General features: G+C 28.4%; 1 long non-coding RNA gene across 1 annotated transcript; it reads right to left on the bottom strand.

Moving 5' to 3' along the window:
- Positions 1–1984: 1984 nt before the first annotated feature.
- LOC115952219 lies at positions 1985–11290 on the bottom strand. The gene is made up of 3 exons (XR_004083296.1): positions 11004–11290; positions 5025–5106; positions 1985–2098 (listed from the first exon to the last, which is right to left on the bottom strand). It is a non-coding gene; the product is annotated as an uncharacterized LOC115952219 (long non-coding RNA).
- Positions 11291–14410: the final 3120 nt, after the last annotated feature.

Raw genomic sequence — 14410 nt, 5'->3', positions numbered from 1 at the left:
TGCTTCCAAGTTAATAGTTTGTTTATATATTTATTGAAAAATTAATTATTAAAGTAAAGTAAAAAAAAAAATCATACAATTGTCTTTTAAGAATTGAGATTTTTAAACTTCAAAAAAATTCATTTTTAATTTTAACATTAGAACAAATGAATAATTTTAAACCTTTTAACTTCTCTCTCTTACACTAAAAAAGTGCAATTGCATAGTTTAGGTGCTCATTTATATATATTAAGAGGATTCAAAAAGTTAGTTATGGTTTCAAAAAATGTCAAAAATACTCCTAATCTAATTAAATAATCTTTATTCTTAAAAATAAAAAATTGGGTTAAAATTGTAATTCAACAAAATTCAAAAAAAAAAAAAAAAAAACTACTAGGAAAACTTTTTTCCTAAAAATTAGCACACTTTCTATAGGTGCTACATTCATAACATTTTCACAATAAATCATAGGTGGTTAGTTGTTATTAGTTCAAATTTGAACCTAACACTAAGATTACTTTTTTGTCCTAACAATAATAACCAGTAACAACTTGCCATTTGGGATTTGTTTTAAAAATATTATAAAAAAGTTTGATACATTTTTTCCTAAAAACTAGCGCACACTAAACCCAGCAGTTTACTCCATTTCAAATCCTAAATTTTATCTTCTCAAAAAAAAAAAACCTAAATTTTAGTTTCTTAAAAATTATTTGCTATATAAAATTACGTTAAACTCAAAATAAAAAAAGAATCTCATCACATGTTTTAAAATCCTAAATTTTAGTTTCTTAAAAATTCCTTTCGGTACAATATTACAATAAGCTCAAAAAAAAAAAAAAAAAAAATCTCATCGCATGTGCGGACGTCTGATGGGGCTAGTATATATTGTGCATATGCCTAGTATTAGTTATACGACAGCATCTTTGCATGACTAAAATAATAAATCAAGTCAACTCAAAAAAAACAAAAACATAAATATTATTAGTTTTATGTATTAATTACTTAAATCCACTCTAAAAGTATAAATTATAAATTCTTTGCACTTTGCATTGCAAACCATTAAAACTTTAAAATTTAAACTATCTTCTTAAATTTAATGGAGATTGTGCTTTTTTAGCCTCACTTTATTTTTAACATTTTTTTATTTATTTTATGTGAATCTATTTTTAATTGTCAATAAGACACAATTTGCAAGCATTGTTGAAAACATAAAGTTAAGATGGCTATTACAACTCTTAGGTCTAAAGTCTTATAACTTTGATAGTGGGGATGTTGAGCCAATTCTACGTGTTCCCCTAACTTGTTATCAGACAAATGATGCTATGTTTTGGACACATTCCAACAATGAGTTCTACATAATCAAATCTAGTTATTATGTGGCTAAGAACATCAAAATAAAAGAAAATTTAATTTAGAGCTCAAATGGGGCATAAGCAAGTGAGATCAAAGATTTGGAAGTTTACAGTGTTCGGTTCTCAACATGCCCATATCTCAATTTTCATAACTTAGTTCTCATAAGTCACAATTCTTAACTCATTCTCATAATTCATAATTTTTTTTTTTTTTTTTAATCTCAGTCAAATTCCTATTTGGAACCAAAACTTGAACTCAGTTTTTGGTTTGTAAAAAACAAAATAACACTTAGACAGTGGGGCCTATATCAGAATAGCTACCCACGTTTCTTCCACACACTGAACCCAACCTGAAAATAAAAGAAGAATGCTAATGTAAAAAAAAAAAAAAAAAAAACTTTGATCTCATAAAATAAATCCAGAAAATGAAGCCAAAAGATCTCAGTTTTAAGGGTTTGGTGTTGATATTTGAAGTTCTGATCCCATATCATAAACCTAGTAAATAACACAAACATCATAAACCTAAAAAATACCCAAAAAACTAAAATAATCTAGTCCGAAAATCAGAGCCAAAAAATACTGTAACGACCCATCAAACTCCACAAAATTTTAACATTAGATGAGATTGAGAGAATCAAGGAGACGCACCTAAGATTGGGGCTAGAACAGGTGGATCTGAAATTAGGGAAGAAGAAATGACTTGATCCCAACCTAATCACTTGCGAAGTTTTGAAAATGCGTCGAATCGGAGTGAGTAGAAATCCAATCTGAAATTTGCAAATGAAGAGAGAAAAATGACTAAGGAGTGAGGAGAGCTAGAATTTTGGAAGTAATCAAACAGATTGAAGTTTCAATGCTCCTTTTAGGAAAAACTAAGCGTGGGCTCAAAGGCTCTTCTATTTTTTTGGGAAAAAATTAATAATTTTTATCTATTATAATTTTGGATTACCACATTTTCTAATCACCAAAAAAAAAAAAAAAAAAAAAAACCTAGTAGTGTGATGAAAAATTATTTCACCTGCAAACGCATAATACTCATCACACTCTTAAGTTTTTTTGTTATTCGAAAATGTAGTAATCCCATATTATATGGAAGGCTAATATTCATTATTCATATCATGACATGGTCTTCCTTTGGAACCGGAACCAGTAATACAATACCATCGCTTCTATAACAGTTCTATGCTATAAATTCTACTTTCTATGTAGATTCATAGTCACACACACCTAGTGTCCGTTTAGCAAAAATTATTTTTGCCAACTTATTTTACTATTCAGTTTATTTTTGCTACTATCTATAAGTCCCTTGCACTTTTTGGTATTATTCATGAATCTCACTATACTATTTCAACTAACTTTTACCTTTATTTACAGTACTTTCAGCAAAAAGTTTTCAGTTTCAGCAAAATAAACGGATCCTAAACGGACCCCTAGAGTAGAACTTTATCTTGTATCAACCATAAAAAAATAAAATAAAAAATAAAAAAAAAAGTGCATCTTGTTATTTTAAGTTATTTTTCAGGTGAGAAAAAAAGGGCATGTTATTAATATTTCCAACAATGTCTGCCACGTGTTAGTTCTGATCAGAATTGACCCGCTTCTTATATACCAATTCAAATGTATTGATTCTGGATTTATTAGTGCAAAGGTCATCACCATAAAATATAAATGCATCTAATATGACAAAAGATTCGAGAAGCTAATCAATCACCAAATAAAATTATTCCTGCCAATCATAACCCATTTGAGCTAAAACTATCCCATGTACTATCAAAAAAAAAACCTACCCGGCCACTTTTTTTTTTTTTTTTCAAATTCAAAGTTTAAAAACAGTACAATTTATAGATAACTAACGTTAAGAACAGTTTATCAAAAAAAAAACCAAAAAAAAAAATAAAAAAAAAAAAAAAACTACACGTTTAAAAATTTTAGATTAAACTATTTTTTTTTAAAAATCCCATGTTCTATAAAAAAAAAAACACTACCTGGCCACCCTTTTTTTTTTCAAATTCAAAGTTTAAAAACAGCACACATTTGTGGATAACTACACGGTTAAAAATTTCAGATAAAACTACCAATCTCCCACGTTTGCTTAATGTATGATTTATACATGTGGGTTGACATAACACTCCCCACATTAAGAACTTCTCATTTAATCCTAAAATATTGTGTTTTAATCCTAAAATTTAGTCATGTAATACACATCCATAACAAAAAGTTAGAACAGCTTATGTTTAAAATTTAGTAACTACCATTTTTTTTTTCATTTTACGGTAAAAGGCTCAATTTTAATCCTAAAATGTAGTGTTTTAATCCTAAAAGTTAGCCACTTGCTACACATCCATAACAAAAGTTAAAAAGAGTTTAAATTTCAAATATATTTCTTTTACAACAAAAGGATCAATTTTAATCCTAAAATGTAGTTTTTTAATCTTAAAAGTTAGCCACTTACTACACACCCATAACAAAAGTTAAAAAGATTTTAAATTTCAAATATATCAACAACCTTTAAAACTGAGAAAATGTAAGTAACATTTTTTATGGAGTAGTAAATTAATAATTATAAAAAAAATGTAAATTGAATTTCACATATAATTATATAAATGATAAATATAGTTTCTGTTATAAAAAAAAAAATTTTACAACAATTTCTTAGATAACAACCATTTTATGTGAGGTTTGAATCATACAATAATTCTTGTAAAAGATCTCACCCGAACTTATCTAATAATATTCCATTCCAATGACTCCTCAATGCAGTCCAATAATCTTGGGCATATCGTCACTTAAGATGATAAAGAGTTTAGGGTTCAAATATAAGATGTATCATTTTTTGAATAAACTAAGTAGTTATAAATTAAATTTTGGAATTAATCACAATAATGGGAAGTAGATGATAGAGATGGTTTTGGGTTAATAGGAAAACCGAAATTGCCAATCTTTTTGAATGAGAAGTTAATTTTTTTTTTTTTTTGGATATTGGGAAACAAAGCAGCGTGTAATACCCTCTAAAAAAAATAGTGTAAATTAATGAAAAAAGGTAAGTAACATTTTTTATAGAGTAGTAAATTAATAATTAAAAAAAAATGTAAATTGAATTTCACATATAATTATATAAATGATAAATATAGTTTTTGTTATAAAAGAAATTTTTTTACAACAATTTCTTAGATAACAATCATTTTATGTGAGGTTTGAATCATACAATAATTCTTGTAAAGGATCTCACCCAAACTTATCTAATAATATTCCATTCTAATGCCTCCTCAATGCAATCCAATAAATTTGTGCATGTGTCAACTTAAGAGAGATAAAAGCGTTAGGGTTAAATATAAGATTATCATTATTTTGAATAAACCAAGTATTATAAATTAAATTTGAATTAATCAACAATGATGGGAAAGTAGATGAGAGATGGGGTTATTGGGTTAAATAGGAAAACCAATTACCGATACATTTTGAATGATAAGTTAATTTTTATTTTTTTGGATATTGGGAAACAAAGTAGCGTGTAATACCCTCTAAAAAAATAGCTTATATTACATTAAAAAAAAAAAAAAAAAACCCAAAAAGAGAGTTTGTTTTTGTTTTAAATTGGGTAACGATTAACATGATACATTAAATATATAATAATTTTTTAAATAATAATAGTAACAAACGCTGAAAGAAACATAGAATCTCATATCATATTACCTTTTTTTTTTCCTTTCAGATTTTGGTAAAGTTCATCCCTGATTTCGTCTGCCTCTGTCGATGCTAGTAATGGTTTGTCACCCTGCGATAAAACATAGATTCCAAGAACATAAACGTCGAAGTTTTTAGTGGAATAAAAAGAACTGTTATAAGAAGTGAGAGTAGTGTAAAAAGACCAAACCAAGTGGCAAACGAGTTACATTCTCAAAAAAAAAAAAAAAAAAAGTAGCAGGCGTGTTCATTCTCAAAACTAGTCGCTAACCCGTACGATGCATGGGAAATGTATTGAGTACAATATATAATTTAATATTTGCTTATTTTACTACAACACCAAAATTGAATTTGTAAAATAAAATCATATAACTAAAACATTTGTTAATAGCTATACGTTTCAGACATTTATTAAACTATATTATTATTATTATTATTATTATTATTATTATCAACTTAACAGTATTTTACTATATGATACCAACATGCTTCAAGAAAATGTCCAACACTGAAAACAATTTCGAAAACAAACTCAACTAAACAATTTGATGAATAAATATATTACAATCTATAATATAAGCCAAGAAATAAACTTTGAAACCAATATGAACAAAATCCACGTCAAACAAAACCATTTCGATCATTAAGAATATGACTCACTAAAGTCATGAAAAATACAGGATTCATTACAAAAAAAGAAAAAAAGAAAAAAAAAAAGAAGCATCTTTAGTCTTTATAGATTTTGCCTAAGTACCCAGATACGATGACATATACTCACACAAAAATCATTAAAGAAAGAATCAAAGAACATACACAACATGTACATACGCTATGAAAGTAAAAATAAGAAAAACAAAAGAGACGTAAATACGGATAATTAAAGAAAAAATATAGGAAAAAAAAGTTAGGAATAGAAATATAAGATAAAGATGGGTTACCCTCAAAAAGAATAATCCATGGATATTCATTGAAATCTTCTAAATAATTTCTGATAATAGAAAAAATAAAACCCAAAAGTTATGATGTTAAAACTTCCAAAAGGCCAAAATTTTTTTTTAAAAAAAAAATCAGAAGATTCAAAACTTCAAAAGTATTGAAATAAAACAATATATATATATATATAATTACGCAATAGAGAAATACAATAGAAAGAAGGGAATCCATAATTATAGCTTTTCTACTATTGAAATTGGCCAGACAATTAAATGTATTGCAAAAAATGAACTTAAAAATTCATATGTAAACCAAACAATTAGAAGATTTTGAGCCAAGAATTTATTAAAACAAAACAAAAATTATGCGACTACACAATGGAGAAATATAATAAACAAAAAAAATGTCTACACAACATAGAAATATTAGAGAAATATGAGTTACCTTTTAAATGTTAAAATTCAAAATATTAAAACTTTTAAATGGTTAAAAAAATTTAAAGATTTAATTAAAAAATTCAGGCCCAGCAATTAAATAAACAAAAGAACAATTGACAAACTTATAAGAAAAAGCAACAAATCTATAATTTTTATTGAACAAATCAAATAACCCTAACCTTGATGCATTGACCGAAGAAGGAGAGGAGTCCAATACATAAGTGGAATATGTGAAGCATGAGCTGCCCTCAAAAAAAATCTTGAAGAAAAATAAGTTTTAAGGAGAAAATTGTATTGCGGCAAAAGAAGATAATAGCAGATCTAATCATAAAATCTAAAATAAAAAGAATTTAAAATAAAAATAATAAAAAAAATAGTGGTGACCAACAGCCATACATATAAATATAAGATATTGACCAACCTTTATAAAAAGATGTCAGTTTCAATATTCACTTTGTGGCGAGGGTCCTTAAACATCATCTTCTCTGCAAATAGTTTTTGGGGCTTAGGTTTTCTACGCAAGCAATTCTTAAATAGGAGAGAGTAGAGGCGGTGGGTGAGTGTCCTTATTTGGCTAGAAGTCTAATTTGCATTGGAAAAAGAAAACAGTGATGAGGTGGAAAATTTAATTTAATTTAAATTTAATTTAAATATTGTGCTGACGTGGAAAATTGTAGAAACTTCAAAAACTTCGGTTTTATATATATATATAGATAAATAAAAAGTAGTAAGCGTGTTATTAAAGGTAATAGTATAGGTTTGTTACCACAAAAGCGTAATTCCTATAAATAAATAAAAAATCGTAAATTCCTATAAATAAAAAAAACCAAACCAAGTAAGTAGCATAATTCCCTTAATAAAAATACCGTAAATTCCAAAAAAAAAAAAAAAACCAAAAAAGGGTTTGTGTTTAATTCTAGGCCAAAACAAAAAGAAAGAGCCCCTACTAATATCCTTTTTCAAGCAGCTAGTTCAAGCACAAATCCTTCTATTTGAATTTTCAAAGTCAACCACGGGTAATAAGCCACCATCAAACAACCTTGTATCCCTAATCACATTTACCCACAGATAAGTATTTGGCAGTCATAGTAGGTAAGAACTCAAAGAAAGCCAATGATAAACAAAAGAAAACAAAGAGTAACTTGTAAAAGATAGAACCTGAAAAGTTGTTAGAGCCTCTGACAGTAAAAACCAAATCCAAAAGTAGAAGAAAAAGAAAGGAGGATGTAGAGCAAAACTAAATGTTTTCAATTTAAAGAAGAATAAGAGATAGAAACTAGTAAAGCGTACGTGAGTTTGTGGGTCTTAAAGTATAGGAGTTTTAATTTACATATTTATCCCCGTTAGTTAAAAACTTGTAATAAGTGAGTATGATAAGGGTATTTTAGGCACCAAACAGGGGAGTGTAGTGTAAAAACACCAAACAAAGTAGCAGGCATGTTACACTCTCCCAAAAAAAAAAAAAAGTAGTAAGCATGTTCATTCTCAAAAAGAAAAAGAAAAAGTAGTAGGTGTGTTATTAAAGGTAATAGTATAGGTTTGTTACCACAGAAGCGTAATTCCTATAAATGAATTAAAAATCGTAAATTCCTATAAATTAAAAAAACCAAACCAAGTAGCATAATTCCCTTTAAAAAATACCGCAAATTCCAAAAAAAAAAAACAACAAAAAAGAGTTTGTGTTTAATTCTAGGCCAAAACAAAAAGAAAGAGTCCTTACTAATATCCTTTTTCAAGCAGCCAGTTCAAGCAAAAATCCTTCTATTTGAAATTTCAAAGTCAACCACGGGTAATAAGCCACCGTCAAACACTCTTGAATCCCTAATCACATTTACCTATAGGTAAGTACTTGGCAGCCATGGTATGTAAGAACTCAAAGAAAGTCAATGACAAACAAAACAAAACAAAACAAAGAAGAACTTGCAAAAGATAGAATCTGAAAAGTTGTTGGAGTCTCTGACAGTAGAAACCAAATCCGAAAGTAGAAGAAAAAGAAAGGAGGATGTAGAGCTAAACTAAATGTCTTCAATCTGAAGAAGAATAAAAGATAGAAAGTGAGATAGAAACTAGCAAAGCGTACGTGAGTTTGTGGGTCTTAAAGTGTAGGAGTTTTAATTTACATATTTATTCCCGTTAGTTAAAAACTTGTAACAAGTGGGTATGATGAGGGTATTTTAGGCATCAAAATTGAGGAATCCAAACAGGGAAGAGTAGTGTAAAAACACCAAACCAAGCAGCAGGCATGTTACATTCTCAAAAAAAAAAAGTAGCAGGCGTGTTATTAAAGGTAATAGTATAGGTTTGTTACCACAAAAGTGTAATTCCTATAAATAAATAAAAAAGTGTAAATTCCTATAAATAAATAAAAAACCAAACCAAGTAGCGTAATTCCCTTAAAAAAAAATACCATAAATTCCAAAAAATAAAAACCAAAAAAGAGTTTGTGTTTAATTCTAGGCCAGAACAAAAAGAAAGGGCCCTTACCAATATCCTTTTTCAAGCAGCCAGGTCAAACACAAATCCTTCTATTTGAAATTTTAAAGTCAACCATGGGTAATAAGCCCTATCAAACACCCTTGAATCCCTAATCACATTTACCCACAGGTAAGTACTCCTCAAACTATGAATACTTGGCAGCCATGACAGGTAAGAACTCAAAGAAAGTCAATGATAAGCAAAAGAAAACAAAAAGAAAACAAAGAGGAACTTGCAAAAGATAGAAGCTGAAAAGTTGTTGGAGCCTCTGACAGTAGAAACGAAATCCGAAAGTAGAAGAAAAAGAAAGGAGGATGTAGAGCTAAACTAAATGTCTTCAATCTGAAGAAGAATAAGAAATAGAAAATGAGATAGAAACTGGCAAAACTTACGTGAGTTTGTGGTTTTTAAAGTGTCGGAGTTTTAATGGCTACTATAAACTTCTTTTCATATTTTCTGCTTAAAAATAAAGTTCTTTTTGTATTGCTTTTTCACTAGGTGTATAGCTTTTTCTTTATAGTAAAAATACTAAAAAATTCATGCACTACAACAAGGAAGACAGGCTGTAACTTCCCATTGCCCAGAGAAGTCCTATTTATATTGCTATTTTTTTTCCAGCTATAAAGTTCTTTTTACATTTGCTTTTTGACCCAAGTTAAGAGTTTGTTTATATATTTATTAAAAAATTAATTATTTAAGTGAAGTAAGAAAAATCATGCAATTGTCTTTTAAGAACTGAGATTTAAGATTAAAAAATTTAATCAACATTAGAACAAATAAATAATTTTAAACCTTTTAACTTCTCTCTCTTACATTAAAAGTGCATTTGCATAGTTCCAGGTGCTCATATATATTGTGCATGTGCCTAGTATTAGTATACGACGGCGTCTTTGCATGACTAATATAATAAATAATGTCAGCTCAAAAAATCAAAAACGTAAATATTGTTAGTTTTATGTATTAATTACTTCAATTCACTCTAAATTCACTCAAAAAAAATTTACTTAAATTCAGTTAATTCACTCTAAAAGTCTAAATTATAAATTCTTTGCATTGTGCATTGCAAACTATTAATTGTGCATTGCAAACTATTAAAACTTTAAAGTTTAAACTATCTTTTTTAGATTTAATGGAGAATATACTTTATTAGCCTCACTTTATTTTTAACAGTTTTATTTTATTTTATTTTATAAGAATCTATTTTTAATTGTGAATAAGACATAATTTGCAAGTATTGTTAAAAACATAAAATTAAGATAGCTATTATAAGTCTTAAGTCTTAAAGTCTTTATTTCTATCATCACATACTCTTGGTGCAATGGACGTCACTCCACAAGTATAACTTGTGGAGTGTGAGGATAAGGGCAGAGTTAAAAAAAAAAAAAAAAAAGTCTTTTAAGTCTTTATACTTTGATAGTGGGGATGTTGAGGCAATTTTACGTGTTCCCCTAACTTGATCGGACAATTGAAGCTATGTTTTGGTCACATTCGAGGAATGTGTTCTACATAGTCAGATCTAATTATTATGTAGCCAGGATCATCGCAATAAAAGAAACTTTAATTTAGAGCTCAAATGGAGCATATGCAAGTGTGGTCAAAGATTTGGAAGTTTATATAATGTTTGGTTCTCAATACATCCATGTGTCAATTTTCATAACTTAGTTCTCATTCTCATAACTCACAACTCATAATTCTTAACTCAATTCATAATTCCCCTTTTTTTTTAAATCTCACTCAAATTCTTGTTTGAAACCCAAACTTGAACTTAGTTTTTGGTTTGTAAAAAGCAAAATAACACTCAAACAATGGGAACTATGTCAGAACGGCTACCTGCATTTCTTCCACACACGAACCCAAACTTAAAAGAAAAGAAGAATGCAAAGGTGAAAAAAGAAAGAAAAAGAGCTTTGATCTCATAAAATAAACCCAAAAAATGAAGCCAAAAGATCTCAGTTTTAAGGGTTTGGTGTTGATATTTGAAGTTCCGATCTCATATCATAAGCCTAGTAAATAGCACAAACATCGTAAACCCAAAAAACTAAAATAATGTAGTCCGAAAATCAGAGCCAAAAATGACTGTAACAACACATCAAACCACAAAATTTTAACAATAGATGAGACTGAAAGAATCAAGGAGACGCACCTGAAATTGGGGCTAGAACAGGTGGATCTGAAATTAGGGAAGAAGAAACAACTTGATCCCAAACCTGACTTGCATAGTTTTGAAAATGAGTCGAATCGGAGTGAGTAGAAATCCAATCTGAAATTTGCAAATGAAGAGAGAGAAAAGACTGAGCTAGAATTTTTGAAGTAATGAAAGAGGACTGAAATTTCAGTGCTCCTTTTAGGAAAAATTACAAGAAACTTCCGCTGCTCTTTTTTATTAATATTATATGTTTTCTGAGTAGTTCCACTTCCTAGTGAGGTGCGAAAGTTGCTCCTTTTTTTACGCTTTTTCTGTAGTGGCGCTGAAAGTTGTAGTGCGTGAGTAGCGAAAGTTCTTTTTTTATTATTTTAATTTTAATGGCTTCTATAAAATTCTTTTCATATTTTCTTCTTATAAAAAAAAAAAAATTCTTTTCATATTGCTTTTTCACCGGGGTGCATCGCTTTTTCTTTATAGTAAAAAACTAAAAAATTCAAGCACAATAGCGAGGAAGACAGGCTGTAAGTTCTCATTGACCAGAGAAGTCCTGTTTATATTGCTAATTTTTGCCAGTTATAAAGTTCTTTATACATTGCTTTTGACCCAAGTTAAGAGTTTGTTTATATATTTATTAAAAAATTATTTATTTAAGTGAAGTAAGAAAAATCATGCAATTATCTTTTAAGAACTAAGATTTAACCCATAGGATTGGCCGAGTTGGTTAGGCTCTCGATCTCAAGGTGCTTGTACTGGGCTCGATTGAGTGTGCTCTCCAGTTCGAATCCTGCTACATACACCTTGAAAAGAATTTTCTGGGTCAGCGCTTTATCCCTTCGTGGACCCACTTAACGCGAACAGTGATTAGTCTCTGGTTGAAAGCTTTGAGGATATACAATGTGAAAGCAACAACAAAAAAAAAAAGATTTAAAATTTTAAAAAATTTATTTTTTTATTTCAACATTAGAAGAAATGAATAGTATAAAACCTTTTAACTTCTCTGTCTTACATTAAAAGTGCATTTGCATAGCTCTAGGTGCTCATATATATTGTGCATGCGCCTATTATTAGTAATAAGATGGCGTCTTTACATTACTAATATAATAAATAATGTCAGCTCAAAAAAAAAAAACATAAATATTGTTAGTTTTATGTATTAATTACTTAAATTCACTCAAAAAAAATTACTTAAATTCAGTTAATTCACTCTAAAATCTACATTATAAATTCTTTGCACTTTGCATTGCAAACTATTAAAACTTTAAAGTTTAATTGAACTATCTTTATTTTTAAAATTTTAATGGAGAGTATACTTTATTAGCCTCTTTTTATTTATAACACTTTTTTATTTTATTTTATAAGAATCTATTTTTAATTGTGAATAAGACATAATTTGCAAGTATTGCTAAAAACATAAAATTAAGATAGCTATTACAACTCTTTTAAGTCTTAAAGTCTTTATTTTTACCACCACACATTGTTGATATGATGGATGTCACTTGTGGGCCATAGTTTTTTTTTTTTTTTAAATCTTTTTAAGTCTTTATACTTTTATAGCGGAAATGTTGAGGCAATTTTTTACGTGTTCCCCTAACTTGTTATCGGAGAAATGATGCTATGTTTTGGTCACATTCCAATAATGGGTTTTACACAGTCAGATCTAATTATTATGTGGCTAGGATCATCGCAATAAAAGAAACTTTAATTTAGAGCTCAAATGGGGTATATGCTAGTGTGGTCAAAGATTTGGAAGTTTATACGGTGTTTGGTTCTCAACACATCCATGTCTCAATTTACATAACTTAGTTCTCATTCTCATAACTCATAACTCACAATTCTTAACTCAATTCATAATTCCCTTTCTCTTTTTTTTTTTTTTTTTCCTCCACTCAAGTTCTTGTTTGGAACCCAAACTTAAACTCAGTTTTTGGTTTGTAAAAAGCAAAATAAAACTCAAACAATGGGAACTATAGGTGTGTTTGGATAGAACTTATTTTGCTGAAACTGAAAACTGAAAACACTGTAGCAAAATAATTTTTAAATGTGTGAATATTGCTGTGGGACCTATTTTTAATGAAAAAATTGATAAAAAATGAAATTTGTGGGTCCATAAACAGTGCATATATACACTGTTCACTGCAGAAAGTAACCGCAAAGTCAACATTTGCGGTTACTGTTTATTGAACAGTAACCGCAAAACTCCAACACGCGTGAAAATGAGGAGAGAATTTGCATAGTTTCTATCAAAGCTTCATCTTGCTCCTTTTTTAGACGCTTTTTCAAAAGTGGCGCAGAAAGTTGTAGTGCGAAATTTCTCTTTTTTATTATTTTATTTTTATTAGCTACTCTAAACTGCTTTTTATATTTTCTTCTTAAAAATAACAAAGTTCTTTTCATATTGCTTTTTCACCAGGTGTATACTGTATAAGCAGTGACGTTGGAAATTTTCCAAGAAGGAAATTTCCTTCTTCGAGAGTTTCGAAAAAGTTGTGTTGTTTAAACAACAATTTTTATTATTTAAATAACACAATACATATTTTCATAATATTTTTTCACCCACACGTATTTTTACAACACGTAATAACGTTACTAAAACAACATTACTAAACGAGTCTTAAGTTAATGGTAGAGTCATTATATGAGTCCAGTGACGACTCCAGGAATATTTTTCAGGGTATTCCTGGGTGGGCTTGCTCTGTTACAATTTTTTTTCTTTAGATTCTCTATTACAATTTTTCTTTTTTAGATTTTAGTTTTTTTTTTTTTTAGCTTTTTCTTTTTGCTTGAAAGCAATGTTATGAATACTGTTTTGGACACTATTTCGATTTGTTTAGTGGAACGAAATATTTCAGTACTGATCTATTTCGACGTACTATTCCAAGGTATTTCGGGGTTTCTAAAAAAAATTAAAAATAATATATGTTTATATTTATATTTTCTTATACAACATAAAATTATTGATCCAAATAAGTAAACCTCAAATAAAACAAATTGTTTAGTTTTTCTTTTTTGACACTCAGATCATTTAGTTATTACATAACAATTACTATTTTATAATATTAAAACATAAATATGTAATTAAATAATAAAAAACAACAACCAAAAATAGTACAATAAGAAGAAGAATAAAAGGAAGAAGAAGAAGTAGGGGCGACCTTTGCGATAGCTGGATTTGTTTTTTAGGCATTCGACATAGGTAATAACATGCTGTGCTGATGAGTTTATTTGTTTAGGGATTTTTCTTTTTTTCTTCTAAAAACTGGTACCGGCCAAAATGTAACAAATAATCCACCAAAATTTAATTTTGAGAAATGATATGTCCATGGCATTTTCACAACATTTTTACAACAAATCCTAAGTGGTAGGTTATTACTGGTTATTATTGTTGTCATAAAAAAATAATCTTA

The sequence above is a fragment of the Quercus lobata genome, chromosome 7 (genome assembly GCF_001633185.2).
Source record: "Quercus lobata isolate SW786 chromosome 7, ValleyOak3.0 Primary Assembly, whole genome shotgun sequence".
NCBI classification, from domain to species: domain Eukaryota; kingdom Viridiplantae; phylum Streptophyta; class Magnoliopsida; order Fagales; family Fagaceae; genus Quercus; species Quercus lobata.
Note: the sequence above shows the minus strand (reverse complement) of the source record. Positions and strands in the feature narration are given on the sequence as shown.